The following is a 13,980-nucleotide window of genomic DNA, read 5'->3' on the forward strand; positions in this document are numbered from 1 at the left end:
CCCCAGTTGAAATATAAATGAGGCCTGGCACGTTGGCTCGTGGCTGTAATCCCAGCACTTTAAGAGGCCAAGGCAGGTAGATCATGAGGTCGAGTTCGAGACCAGCCTGGCCAATAAGGTGAAACCCCCCGTCTCGACTGAAAATACAAAAATCAGCCAGGCGTTGTGGCACATGCGTATAGTCCCAGAGACTCGGGAGGCTGTGGCAGAAGAATCGCTTGAACCCGGGAAGCAGAGGTTGCAGTGAGCTGAGATCATGCCCACGCTCCAGCCTGGGTGACAGAGTGAGACTCCGTCTCAAAAAAAAAACCTACGCTGAAAAAACACACTAATACGAAACTACAAAACAATAATAAAAAAAAGTTTACTCTCATAAAACCTGGTATGCAACATTGATGTATCATTAAAAAAAAGTTTGTCAGGCTGGGTGCAGTGGCTCACACCTGTAATCTCAGCACTATGGGAGGCCGAGGAAGATGGATCACCTAAGGTCAGGAGTTTAAGACCAGCCTGGCCAATGTGGTGAAATCCCATCTCATATAAAAATATAAAAATTAGTTGGGTGTGGTGACACATGCCTATAATTCCAGCTACTTGGGAGGCTGAGGCATAAGAACTACTTGAAACCAGGAGGTGGAGGTTGCAGTGAGCCAAGACTGCACCACTGCACTCCAGCCTGGGTGACAGGGCGTGATTCCATCTCAAAAAATTAATTTAAAAAATTTGTCAAGGTAACTGCTGTTACTGTGTACTCATTAAATGCAGATATTTTTAATTATTGGCATGCACTGTGTGGCAATAAAATTTCAGAGAATATGCAGCATAATTATAAATAGAAGATTCTTATTTTCATTTCTTATAAATTCTCATTTCTAAGAAATGAGAAATGAGAAACTTTTAATAAATCAGCATTTAAAAAGACTAGAGTTACTTTCTACATTTTAAATATATGTAATTCTTACACAAAATGAAACAGCTGAAATCTAACTTTAGAAGCAAAGAATAGCCTTACATTTTTAAACATAAAATACATATATATATATTGCAGAATAGGGTTAGACCCTCTGACATGTAAAACATATATTAGGAAATAAACTATGTTATTATTTAGATACAGGCTAAAGAAAGTAGATAAAAATCTTATAATTCCTTATTGCCTGCAGCAAACTTAAATTTATAAGTAACTATTTTAGTAAATATAGAGTGTCTACTAATTATCTAATTTACTTCAGGCATACCATGCAAATTCTAGCATATTGTCCTAAATATCTGAATCTAAAATTAACAGACAAATTTGAAATAGAAAACAGAAATTAAAAATGTATAGGGAGAGTGACATTGGTAAGATGAAAAGATTAAAAGTCCCCTACATTCATATCCCCTTACAGCAAAAAAATGTCACCCAACCCTGACAAAAATGCCTTTATGAGAGAACCAAGCATTATGGCTCACACCTGTAATAACAGCACCATGGTACGTTAAGGTTGGAAAACTGCTTCAGGCCAGGATTTTGAGACCAGCCTGGGTTATGTAGCAAGAGCACATCTCTAAAATAAGTACCTGTAAGAGAGATTTGAGATCCTCGGAGGGAGTTGTGAGATACTGTTAAAGCTGAAGATTGAGAAGGCAGGCCCTCATTCAGGTGGGAAAGTGCAGGGTCCCTGTTCTTGTCTACAGACCAGGATAAGGTTCGCCCAACTTGGTCTCACTGAGAATTGTGAACTTACTCTGTAACTCTCCCAAACTCCTCCCAGCCACAGTCTGGGAGAAGTCCTGCCATTCCAGAGACCTGGAGGAAGGCACCCATTTACAGCCACATAGGCAGACCTGCAGACATTGGCCTTTACTCTGGTTTCTGAAGCGGCTCAGTGACTCAGTTTCAGTTACCTGAGCCACAGTTTATGGTCAGTTCTGCCTATAGAGAATCCACACAGTTACCTGAGAAAATGCTCTCTGGTACTCAGTGAAAGCCACACTCATAAGGCCCACTATATGCAGAACCGACAGCAAAAACCTGCCCTAATGTCTGCCCTACAGAGCAAAGTCCTGGACATTCAGTCTGTCCAAAAATAAAATGGGATTACAACCACCCAAGCCCCTGTAACAAGCCAACTAAAGGTGGACCCTAGTGCAGACCCAGCAGCCTTGTGACCAAGCTACAATTCCTCTTCACTACAAATTCAGAGATCTCATCACCCTAAGGGCCCAACAAAAGATCTTTACCTTCTAAAATCAGTTTATGAAAACTTGAAGAGGTGTTTGCTCCATCAAATTCAGACACCAGTACAAAACTACATTGTGCCCATTGTCGATGCTTCTATTGACACTACACTTGGCTAATTATTGTATTATTAGTAGAGACGTGGTTTCACCGTGTTGGTTAGACTGGTTTCAAACTACTGACCTTGTAATCCATCCACCTAGGTGTCCCAAATTGCTGGGATTGCGAGCGTGAGCCACCACACCCAGCCTGTTGTGTTCATTTTCACTCCACCTGTCTGGGGGTTTGGCAATCATCTCATGTCTCTTCATAGTCAAAGGTTTTTTTTCTTTGACAACAATACCTGTTTAATAAAAATTAATACCGTGAATCTTGCTCATATTCTCCAATTACAAGCTAGTAATGTGCTAAGCAGAGAGGATGTGATAAAATATTCTAGTAAATTAATACCAAAATACTAATTCATAATAGAAATTTCTAAATATTTAGAAAATACTTTCACTTGGCCCAGCACGGTGGCTCACACCTGTAATCCCAGCACTTTGGGAGGCCGAGGCAAGCGGATCACAAAGTCAGGAGATCCAGATCATCCTGGCTAACATGGCGAAACCCTGTCTCTACTAAAAACACAAAAAATTAGCCAAGCGTGGTGGGGGGCACCTGTAGTCCCAGCTACTGGGGAGGCTGAGGCAGGATAATGGCATGAATGTGGGAGGCGGAGCTTGCAGTCAGTGGAGATCGCACCATTACACTCCAGCCTGGGCTACAGAGCGAGACTCTGCTTCAGAAAAAAACAAAAAAATCCTCACTTTTTAGGTCTCTTAATTTTACTACCTGGTACTACTGAATCAAAAATTGGTGATGACAATTAGATTTTCAGGTGGGGGAAGCAATATTTTATGCCAGTAAATTTTTGGAATTACCACTAATTTAGAGTGAAGAATACGCTTAACCGAGGAATGTTTAAAGTTTGGATTAAGATGAAACATCTTGAAGAAATTGTCTTCTAAATGAAAGAATCCTGAAGATTTTCTGGAAAAAGGGCATCTGAAACTCTTTTATGCAAAGAATAAAGTACTAAAAAGCATTCCACAAAAAAGAGAAATAAAACTTTTAGAGTATACTATGAATTATGTATTAAAGTTATACTCACAAAGGAAGACCAAGTTTCTGTAGTTCTGAAACTTCACATCCCTATATAAATTCTACTGTGCAGTGTCCAGGCAATGCCACTCCTCCAGAGAGAATTCTATGGCCACATCTCTAAATTGCAATGGTCTCTGGAAAACACACATGCACACACATTTTTACCAAGTGGCCATGGGTGGAATTTTTAATTTGACTTAAGGTCAAATGAGAGAATAAAGACAATTCGTTCTGACTTACAGGACTGACTAAAATTAACCAATAAATTTTCAACACAGAAATATTCTCTAATGTATTCTCTAACTCTGAGAAAAAACAGCTGTGTAAGATACACATCAGTTCATATGTGATATTTTTCTAGATAATAAAGTATAAAATTAAAGGCATGAACATGTACATTTTTGAGTGCTATATTTACATCATATGGAATGAGTTCTGAATATTTTTCAGATGGAAAAGGCATATTGAATTAGAAGGCATCTCTCAAATTTTAATATGTACAAAAAGCTGAAGACCTTCTCATGCAGGATTTTTTTCCCCCAGAAGATCTGGAATGAAGTCTGATTGATTTACTTATTTTTAATTTTTTTGAGATGGAGTTTCATGCTTATTGCCCAGGCTGGAGTGCAATGGTGCAATCTTGGCTAACCGCAACCTCCACCTCCCAGGTTCAAGCAGTTCTCTTGCCTCAACCTCCTGAGTAGCTGGGATTGCAGGAATGTGCTACCATGCTTGGCTAATTTTTTTTTTTTTTTTTTGTATTTTTAGTAGAGATGGGGTTTTTCCATTTTTATCAGGCTGGTCTCGAACTCCTGACCTCAGGTGATCCTCCCACCTCGGCCTCCCAAAGTGCTGGGATTATAGGCGTGGACCACCATGCCCGGCCGATTTTTTGAATTTCTAACAAGCTCACCAGTAATGCCAGTGTTTTTGGCCCAAGAAGGATATGTTGTCAAACATCCAGCAAGTGGAAGCGCCAATATTTTTCCCACTTTTCGTAGCCTGCAAACAAAGTTAAGAGTCTTCATTTTCCAAAGAAAAATATGTAGAAAAAAATGAGAAAAAAGGACAGCTACCAGATTGAATGTGATGGTTTATGCACGTCAGCTGCATAAACATACTTAATAATACAGAGAAAAATAATTAACTCTATAGTGAAAAAAATCAGAGAGCTATTTCACCAATTGAATCATTATTAATTTCACTAGGACAAATTTTTATGATGTGCTAATGCACACAGATGAACACAGCATCACTGTTGAAATATTACTCCCGAAAAAAGTAAATTATAGTCTGAATTTATACAAACTTCAAAACACAGATAACTCCTATGTTCTGTCATTTTTAGTAGTAATTTTAAGTAGGCTTCATTTAGCACCCCAGAGAGCAGGTATCTCCTAATAAGTTTTTTCAGAATTTTCTGGGTAATAAATGCCATAATGCCATCCCATTTAAATAAGCATTTTCTTTCTTTTTTTTTTTTGTTTGTTTTTTTGAGATGGAGTTTCGCTCTTGTCACCCAGGCTGGAGTGCAATGGTGCAATCTTGGCTCTCCACAACCTCCACCTCCCAGGTTCAATTGATTCTCCTGCCTCAGCCTCTCGAGTAGCTGGGATTCCAGGCACACGCCACAACGCCCAGCTATTTTTTATTTTTTTTATTTTTTGTATTTTTAGTAGAGATGGGGTTTCACCATGTTGGTCAGGCTGGTCTCAAACTCCTGACCTCAGGTGATCCACCTGCCTTGGCCTCCCAAAGTGCTAGGATTACAGGTGTGAGCCACTGCGCTCAGCCTAAATAAGCATTTTCCTAACCCTGTTCTGCATAGAGCTAATGGAACATACAGATGGAGCCTAAACATTACATGTACACCATCTTTACTAAGGACCACAGTTTTCCCCAGTAGAAATCCTGAGTATCCACTTCTTTCCATGTTCAACAGCCACAAAGGGAACATTTTTAATGTTTCAGGTCATAAATTCCTGCTGAGAATTTTTCATGGCATATAAGAAGCTATGACGTAGAGAATGTAGGGAAGGCTCTGGGATATAGGAAAGAAATATTTTTCAGAGACCCTTGACTATCATAAGAATTTTAACAAGTAGTTAAACCAAACTCATTAGGGAGGAAAAACACAAGCAGAGAAGTAAAGTTTTGTGAGTAGTAAATGCATGGCAGTCCAGGAGGCAGAGTGGACACAGCTCTCCATCTGAGACATGTTTACCTGAAGAAAAGCCTTCTCTTTTTTCTCATTTTTCTCTGGAATTTTTTCTCAGATGAGATTCTCTGAACAAATTACACCTCCAGCTTGAGAATATGCCTTTAAAGGTGTCAGTACCGTATGTTTACCTGCTAGCATGACATCACCTGTCAGAAAAAGCCCCCCCATTTCTGTCCTTTAAAACAAAGAGACTCAGAAACAATGAGCTGCTCCATGAAAATAAAAACGTAAGTATCTCCTTTCCTGTCCTCAGGTGCCCTCCCCTGCCACAGACACCAGTAATTTCTGCTACAGTAATGGAAATATGCACCACACTGACCTCTCCCTACCAGATTCAAACAGAACAGACCCTGTGACCACCCTTTAGTCCAAAGGTGGAACTTAACTCTCATGAATGTATTTTGAAACCCTCATACTTGATTCTGACCTCACATTAGAGCCACATGAGGCCCTTCATTAAAACAACATGGATGCTTCCACCCAGAACATTAAACAGAAGCTGTGGGGAGGAGACAAGAGATTTCTGCATATTGGCATGTGATCCTAATGAGAAGCCTGGGCTGATCACCACTAAGCTAAGCACTGCCTCTCAAGCTTTAACGAGTTTATAAATCACTTGGTAATTTTGGCCCCATTTTATGTAATGTGATTCTGCAGGCTTGAAAAGGGCCCGGGAATGGTTGTTTGAAAGGAGTTCCCTGTCAATGCTGATGTTGCTCTCCCTGGGCTCACTACTAGCATCAGTTAGAAAAGCAGGCACACCACAGCGTCCCTTACCCTCAGCACTCTTGTCATAACCAAATACTTCTCGTCAAACAAGGACAACCCATCTCCATCCTAAAGATTTATAGTCTTTGCTGGTTCTTTAAAGTTTACAGAGGAAACAGAGACAGCAAGGTCTAAATAAGTCTGTATTTAAAAAACAACATGTACCCATGTACTAATGCAATGTTTATTAAGCAGGTACTATGTGCTCAAGAGTGTCATACAGAGCACGGCACTGGGCACAATGCATTATGTGGTTAAATTCTCATAACACCCTAGGAGCTGGTATTAAGGGTTTAATAATGTCCAGGATTTAGATAAAGGGCCCAGCATTTTTATTTCTTCTTCTGTTTCTCTGTCATCAATTTTTTTAAAATTTTTTAAAATAATTAAAGCTAAATATAAGCCAGGCATGGTGCCTCACGCCCGTAATCCCAGCACTTTGGGAGGCCGAGGCGGGCGGATCACGAGGTCAGGAGATTGAGACCATCCTGGCTAACATGGTGAAACCCCGTCTCTACTAAAAATACAAAAACAAAATTGGCCGGGCGTGGTGGCGGGCACGTGTAGTCCCAGCTACTTGGGAGGCTAACGCAGGAGAATGGCGTGAACCCGGGAGGCAGAGCTTGCAGTGAGCTGAGATCGTGCCACTGCACTCCAGCCTGGGCGACACAGCGAGACTCCATCTCAAAAAAAAAAAAAAAAAAAAAAAGCTAAATATAGTCAGATGAAAGAGATATAGAAATAAAGAGTTTAATGTAGTTTAGTGTAAATGTTATTGTTCATATTTACATTTTTGTGACTTGCAGAGCAACTACTGGATCTGCAGGAAAAGAAACAAGTTGTGAAATAGAATGCTCTGCAAGCACTGGTTTCAATAGAACATTTAAAAACTAAGACCCTACAATACACACTTTATTTTTCCCATTTTTCTGCTTTTGGGTTTCAGGAACTTGTGAGCACCAGCTCTAAAAAGGCAGCAGGATTCACAGCCAAAACTCCGATCTCTTCTAATCAGTTCAATGAGACAAGGGTCCAGGGTAGGGTCAGACCTAAAGAAGGCCTCCAAAAAGGTTGAATCAGATCTTAAATCCCAGAGTTTCTGTAATTTTAATCTTTTCTAACTACCGCCCTATCAACTTTACACTATATATTAATACACAATGTAAGCAAATCCCTGAAGGTTTTCTAGGGCATTTTTTTTTTTTTTTTTTTTTTTTTTTTGAAACAGTCTCACTTTGTTACCCAGGCTGGAGTGCAGTGACATGATTTCAGCTCACTACAACATCTGCTTCCAGGATTCAATTGATTCTTCTGCCTGAGACTCCCTAGTAACTGGAACTAGAGGTGTACACCACCATGCCCGCCTATTTTTGCATTATTAGTAGAGATGGGGTTTCACTGTATTGGGAGGCTGGTATTGAACTTCTGACCTTGTGATCCACCTGCCTCAGCCTCCCAAAGTGCTGGGATTACAGGTGTGAGCCACTGTGCCCCGCCTTTCTATGGTAATCTTATCAGAAAATAAATATGTACACTTAGCAAGGTAAAAGGAATAGAAATTCTACAGCCAGGCATGGTGGCACATGCATGTAACCCCCGGCACTTTGGGAGGCTGAGGTGGGTGGATCATGAGGTCAAGAGTTTGAGACAAGCCTGACCAATATGGTGAAACCCCCTCTGTACTAAAATACAAAAATCAGCCATGTGTTGTGACAGACACCTGTAATCCCAGCTACTCAGGAGGCTGAGGCAGGACAATTGCTTGAACCAGGGTGGCAGAGGTCGCAGTGCACTGAGATCATGCCATTTCACTCCATCCTGGGGGACAGAGACTCCATCTTAAAAATATATATATATATATAACAATTCTTCCATTTATAAATATCCCGTTAGGTGCAGACATCAGAAGTCACAACAACATAAAGTGGCCTAAATAAAGCCCAAGGTTTTGGACACATCTATATATTATACCAACCATATGATGCATAATTCAACTATTTATCCAGTTCCTAGTCTAGACTAAAAATTTCTGGATTATAGGAACCATGACTGCTTCATGTATTTTTATAATGGCCATAAGAAATGGAAGCAACTAGTTTATCTGTTTGGGTCTCCAGATCCCCTCCTTGTTTATCATCCAAGTACCAGGAAACTGGAGAAACTCTCATCTGGGTACCAACCAAAGACACTGCTTGTATGATGGAATGAACAAACACAGGACGACTCATTTCTCTTACACTGAGACAGAAGCAGAATTAGCCACTCTTGTCAGCCTAACACAATTCTGCTCTGGACATCCTCAAATGTCTCAAAGACACCTAGATGATTATTTATTTATTTATTTATTTTTGAGACAGAGTCTCGCTCTGTTGCCCAGGCTGGCTACACGCGCCCGCCACCATGCCCGGCTAATTTTTTTTTTTTTTTTTTTTTTTGTAGTTTTAGTAGAGACGGCGTTTCACCGTGTTAGCCAGGATGGTCTCGATCTCCTGACTTCCTGATATGCTCGCCTCGGCCTCCCAAAGTGCTGGGATTACAGGTGTGAGCCACCGTGCCCAGCCGTTTCTCCTTTTTGTCATTAAAAAAAAATCAGCTGAATTTGTCTTCAGTGGTTGAAATAAAATATATCCTTTTTTTTTTTTTTTAAATAATGGAGTCTCACTCTGCCTCCCAGGCTGGAGTGCAGTGGCGTGATCTCAGCTTACTGCAACCTCCGCCTCCCAGGTACAAGTAATTCTACTGCCTCAGCCTCCAGAATAGCTAGGATTACAGGAGACCAAAACCATAACCAGCTTTTTGTTTTCTGGGTTTTTTCTGAGACAGAGTTTCGCTCTTGTTGCCCAGGCTGGAGTGCAATGGTGTAATCTCAGGTCACCACACCCTCCACCTCCCAGGTTCAAACAATTCTCCTGCCTCAGTCTCCTGAGTACCTGGGATTACAGGTATGCACCACCATGCTTGGCTAATTTTTTTTTTTTTTTTTTTTTAGTAGAGATGGGGCTTCTCCATGTTGGCCAGGCTGGTCTCGAACTCCTGACCTCAGCCTCCCAATAATTTTTGTACTTTTAATAGATACAGGGCTTCACCATGTTGACCAGGCTGGTCTCAAACTTCTGTCATCAGATGATCTGCCTGCCTCGGCCTCTCAAAGTGCTGAGATTACAGGCGTGAGCCACCAACCTGACTTAAAATTAAACATTTTTAAATTAAACTTTACTTAAGAGTATCTCCCTCCCTCAAGCTCTTAAACTTTGAGCTACCCTCAGTCTGAGTCAACATACAAAACCATGTAATGTCCCCCCTAAGAACAAGCTGATTACAGGGTAAGGCATCCTCTAATCTAAAATCTGATTTTCAACCCTCCATTTGCCATTCCCTTCCCAACTCGTTTCTAGGCTTGTTTGCTCCTTTCTGGGAAAGAAAGCTCTTTTATGCCTACATCTTTGCAAGCCATAAAGATCTTATAGTTATTTGGTGTTTCCTCCTGTTGCAATATGTTTTTGGAATTCTTTTTTTTTTTTTTTTTACATAAATCTAATGTTTTTATTTTACAAAGTTTAGAAATAGTCTCAAAACAATAACAACTTCATCATCAGTAAGACCTTCCCAGTTTCCTTTCATATGAACCTTAACTGTATCTGCCTGTGGGACCCCAGCTTTCTAGGGCTCTGTAGCTTCTCTCGGGATAAAGGCTTCTTCTAAGGCTGGGTGAGCAGGCTGGGACATCTGCATGGGCGGCTCCTCAGAAAGAAGTAACTGGGACTTTAATAACTTCCTGTTGCAGGCTTAATATTAGCCTTAGCTTGGAGTCACTAGGTTCAAGTTTTAATTTCCATGTCAGAGTTATTCACTTGGTTTTCAAAACTAAGTGTTTGAAAAATCCAGTGAAATTACTCACAGTGTTTACATAAGAAAAAGAAATTTTAAGGTGCGTACATTCTTATTTATTATTATTATTTTTTTTTGCGATGGAATCTCACTCTGTCACCCAGACTGGAATGTAGTGGCTGGATCTCGGGTCACTCGGCAACCCCCACCTCCTGGGTTCAAGCTATTCTTCTGCCTCAGTCTCCCAAAGAGCTGGGACTACAGGCATGCTCCACCACAACCAACTAATTTTTGTATTTTTAGCAGAGACAGGGTTTCACTATCTTGGGCAGGCTGGTCTCGAACTCCTGACCTCAAGTAGTCAACCAGCATTGGCCTCACAAAGTGCTGGAATTACAGGCATGAGCCACTGCACCTGGCTAAGGTGCTTGCATTTTTATGCCTCCACAAGAAGAACAAATATATCTACTTCTTTCAGACAATATATGTATTATTTTATTATTTATGTTAAAAAATAATGTAGTAAAAAATTAGTCATATGGGAACACTTCTAGAAGTTACCATGTTTCATCACATACAATTTAGCATTAAACTCAGAAATCAAGACAACAGGATATAGAATGGAGATATTCACTGTCACAAATTTACCCTGCAAAAAGAGGAACTGATGTTTTGATGAATCTGTATAATTCACCAATTATCTACCACATTTTCCTATGAAAATATATTCATTGTCCACAGCCAAAATGGAAGAGAGATTTTCCCTATTTTTTTCCGTGGTAGCTAGCATTATAAAGCTAAGGCTTAGAATTCTGTTTGAAATCACTAAGACATAAAAAACACACCTGAGAAAATTCCTAAACTCACTCTTGGAAAGAAAAATGTAAATGAGAGTTACTAACAAATGGAATATATGATTAAATATTAATTTTTTGAAACTCATCTCTTTTATTTTCTTTGTAAATATTTCCTTACCTTTTAAGCCCTACTAATACAATGCAGATTACAGTTAATAAAAGTGATGCAGGTGGGTGCCTTGGCTCACTTTAATGCCAGCACTTTGGGAAGGCAAGGCAGGCAGATCAATCAAAATTAAAAGTTTGAGCAGGGCGTGGTGGTTCATGCCTGTAATCCCAACACTTTGGGAGGCCTAGGTGGGCGGATCACCTGAGTTGAGAGTTCGACATCAGCCTGACCAACATGGAGAAATCCCATCTCTACTGAAAATACAAAAATTAGGCGGACGTGGTGGCACATGCCCAAGGCTGAGGCAGGAGAATCGCTTGAACCTGGGAGGCAGAGGTTGCAGTGAGCCAAGATCACTCCATCGCACTCCAGCCTGGGCAACAAGAGCAAAACTCTACCTCAAAAAAAAAAAAAAAGACTAAAAGTTTGGGACCAGCCTGGTCCATCTCTACTAAAAATACAAAAACTAGCCAAATACAGTAGTGCACACTTGTAGTCCTAGCTACTTGGGAGGCTGAGGCATGAGAATCACTTGAACCCAGGAAGCAGAGGTTGCAGTGTGTTGAGATCAAGCCACTGCATTCCAGCCTGTGCAAGAGAGAGAGATTGTTTCAAAAAAAAAAAGAAAGAAAAGAAAGGCCGGGCGCGGTGGCTCAAGCCTGTAATCCCAGCACTTTGGGAGGCCGAGATGGGCGGATCACGAGGTCAGGAGATCAAGACCATCCTGGCTAACACGGTGAAACCCCGTCTCTACTAAAAAATACAAAAAACTAGCTGGGTGAGGTGGTGGGCGCCTGTAGTCCCAGCTACTCAGGAGGTTGAGGCAGGAGAACGGCGTAAACCCGGGAGGCGGAGCTTGCAGTGAGCTGAGATCCAGTCACTGCACTCCAGCCCAGGCGACAGAGCAAGACTCCACCTCAAAAAAAAAAAAAAAAAGAAAGAAAGAAAGATAAATCTATATGAACAAATAAATCGGTGTTGATAAGGTGAATTCTACAGGTTGTATCAGGATTTTGGAGATTTCTGGGGATGAGCAAGGCCCCAGAGTTTCCTCCTGTGACATTTTCCCTGAAGTTGCTCATTCTATTATTCAATTTGAAAATGGATAAAAATGTTTTTTCCTGTTCCAATATTTAAGAAATTCAAAACAAAAAGGCCTATGTATGCATGATTCTCAGTCAGTGGTGCCCGGCTAAGGAAGGGCAAAGAATCTCACATCCACAGAAGTATGATGCTCTGTCAGATAAAGATGTCTCCCTGTGCCAGAGCCACATATTTCACACATGATCAGAGGCTTTCACAGGCAAGCATTGCCCTGCAGCCCTACCGCAGACTTAACCCTGAGAATCCGACTTAAACACGGATGAACACGCGCGCAAGGGTTCTGATCTACATGAATCCTCTCTTAATGGTTCCTTCCAGGGATCTGGGATCTTTCCCAAAGTCATCTGCCACACACAGATAGACTCAAAAATGTGGACAAAAGCTTTGATCCTCACTGGCACACCTGCCCTGTCCTATCAGCTTCTCTAGAAGTACGCTGCTCTAATTGCTCCTGAGAGAGCCCATCTTAAGGTATCTCTCTGTGCCAACATAATTGATTTCATAAAGTGGGAAGACAATAGGCAAGAGTCAAGCTATGCTGGGGGCTCTCTAAGATCCCTTACCTGTGTCTCTACTTTACAAACATATTGACTAATACAGCTTCATCTCTAAGTGGTAGGAAAAGGGAAGGAGGAGCCCCAGTTCACAGAAGAAGGAGAAAATGTAATCAATGCTGCCTAGCGTCCAGCTTCAGCTTACCCATGGGGGACTGAGTCTCTTCTGAAAAAAGCAATGGTTCTCCATAGTACTAGTCTGTTCTCATGCTACTAATAAAGAGATACCCAAGACTGGGTAATTTATAAAGGAAGGAAGTTTAATTGACTCACAGTTCCACATGGCTGGAGTTCGGCGGTCGGTTCAACATCATGGAGGAAGGAAAGGAGAGGCAAAGACACATCTTACATTGTGGCAGGCAAGAGAGCATGTGCAGGCGAACTGCCCTCTGTAAAACCATCAGATCTCGTGACACATATTCACTATCACGAGAACAGCTTGGGAAAGACGCACCCCTGTGATTCGATTACCTCCCACCAGGTCCCTCTCACAACACATGGGAGTTCTGGGAGCTACAATTCAAGATGAGATGTGGGTGGGGACACAGCCAAACCATATCATTCATCACCTGAAGGAACTGTGGTCTCAGACAGCTGGGCATTGAGAGTGCGTGCTGCCCCCTAGAATTCCACACCTACATCACAGAGAGATAGAATAGTCTCAAAGGATTGTTAAGGGTAATGTGGGGAGTCAAAAGGAGGAGATGAATTCACAGCCTCTGCCTTACTTTCTGGTCTAACAAATACTACTCCTGTCCTGGCCCAACAGGATTCCCATACTCTTTTCTGGGTTGCATGAGGAGTAATTCAGAAAGACAAAAACTAATTAATGCCCCTCTATTCCCCACAGCTTCTGAGGTTTAAGTTGTGCATTCCTTGGGTTTCAGGGTGTTGTTCTCCCTCTACCTCCACAGAATCAGTGTGTCCCATTCCAATACCTATGATTTCACCTGTATTCTTGTCCCCTCCTACTTTCTCCTAGACATTTTATGTAGTAGAGCCAGGTGAAACACAGACAAGCATATTTACATAAAACTTAACCAGAACTAAGTTGGAGTTCCATAAGCCCCATCGGGCTAGGATGGCACTCAGGCTGGCCTAAGATTGTGGTTATGGAAAAGAATGTCACATTTTGCCCAGGAATGATCAGTGTGGAATCCCAAATTTGGGAA

Source organism: Chlorocebus sabaeus, chromosome 6 (genome assembly GCF_047675955.1).
Source record: "Chlorocebus sabaeus isolate Y175 chromosome 6, mChlSab1.0.hap1, whole genome shotgun sequence".
NCBI lineage: Eukaryota > Metazoa > Chordata > Mammalia > Primates > Cercopithecidae > Chlorocebus > Chlorocebus sabaeus.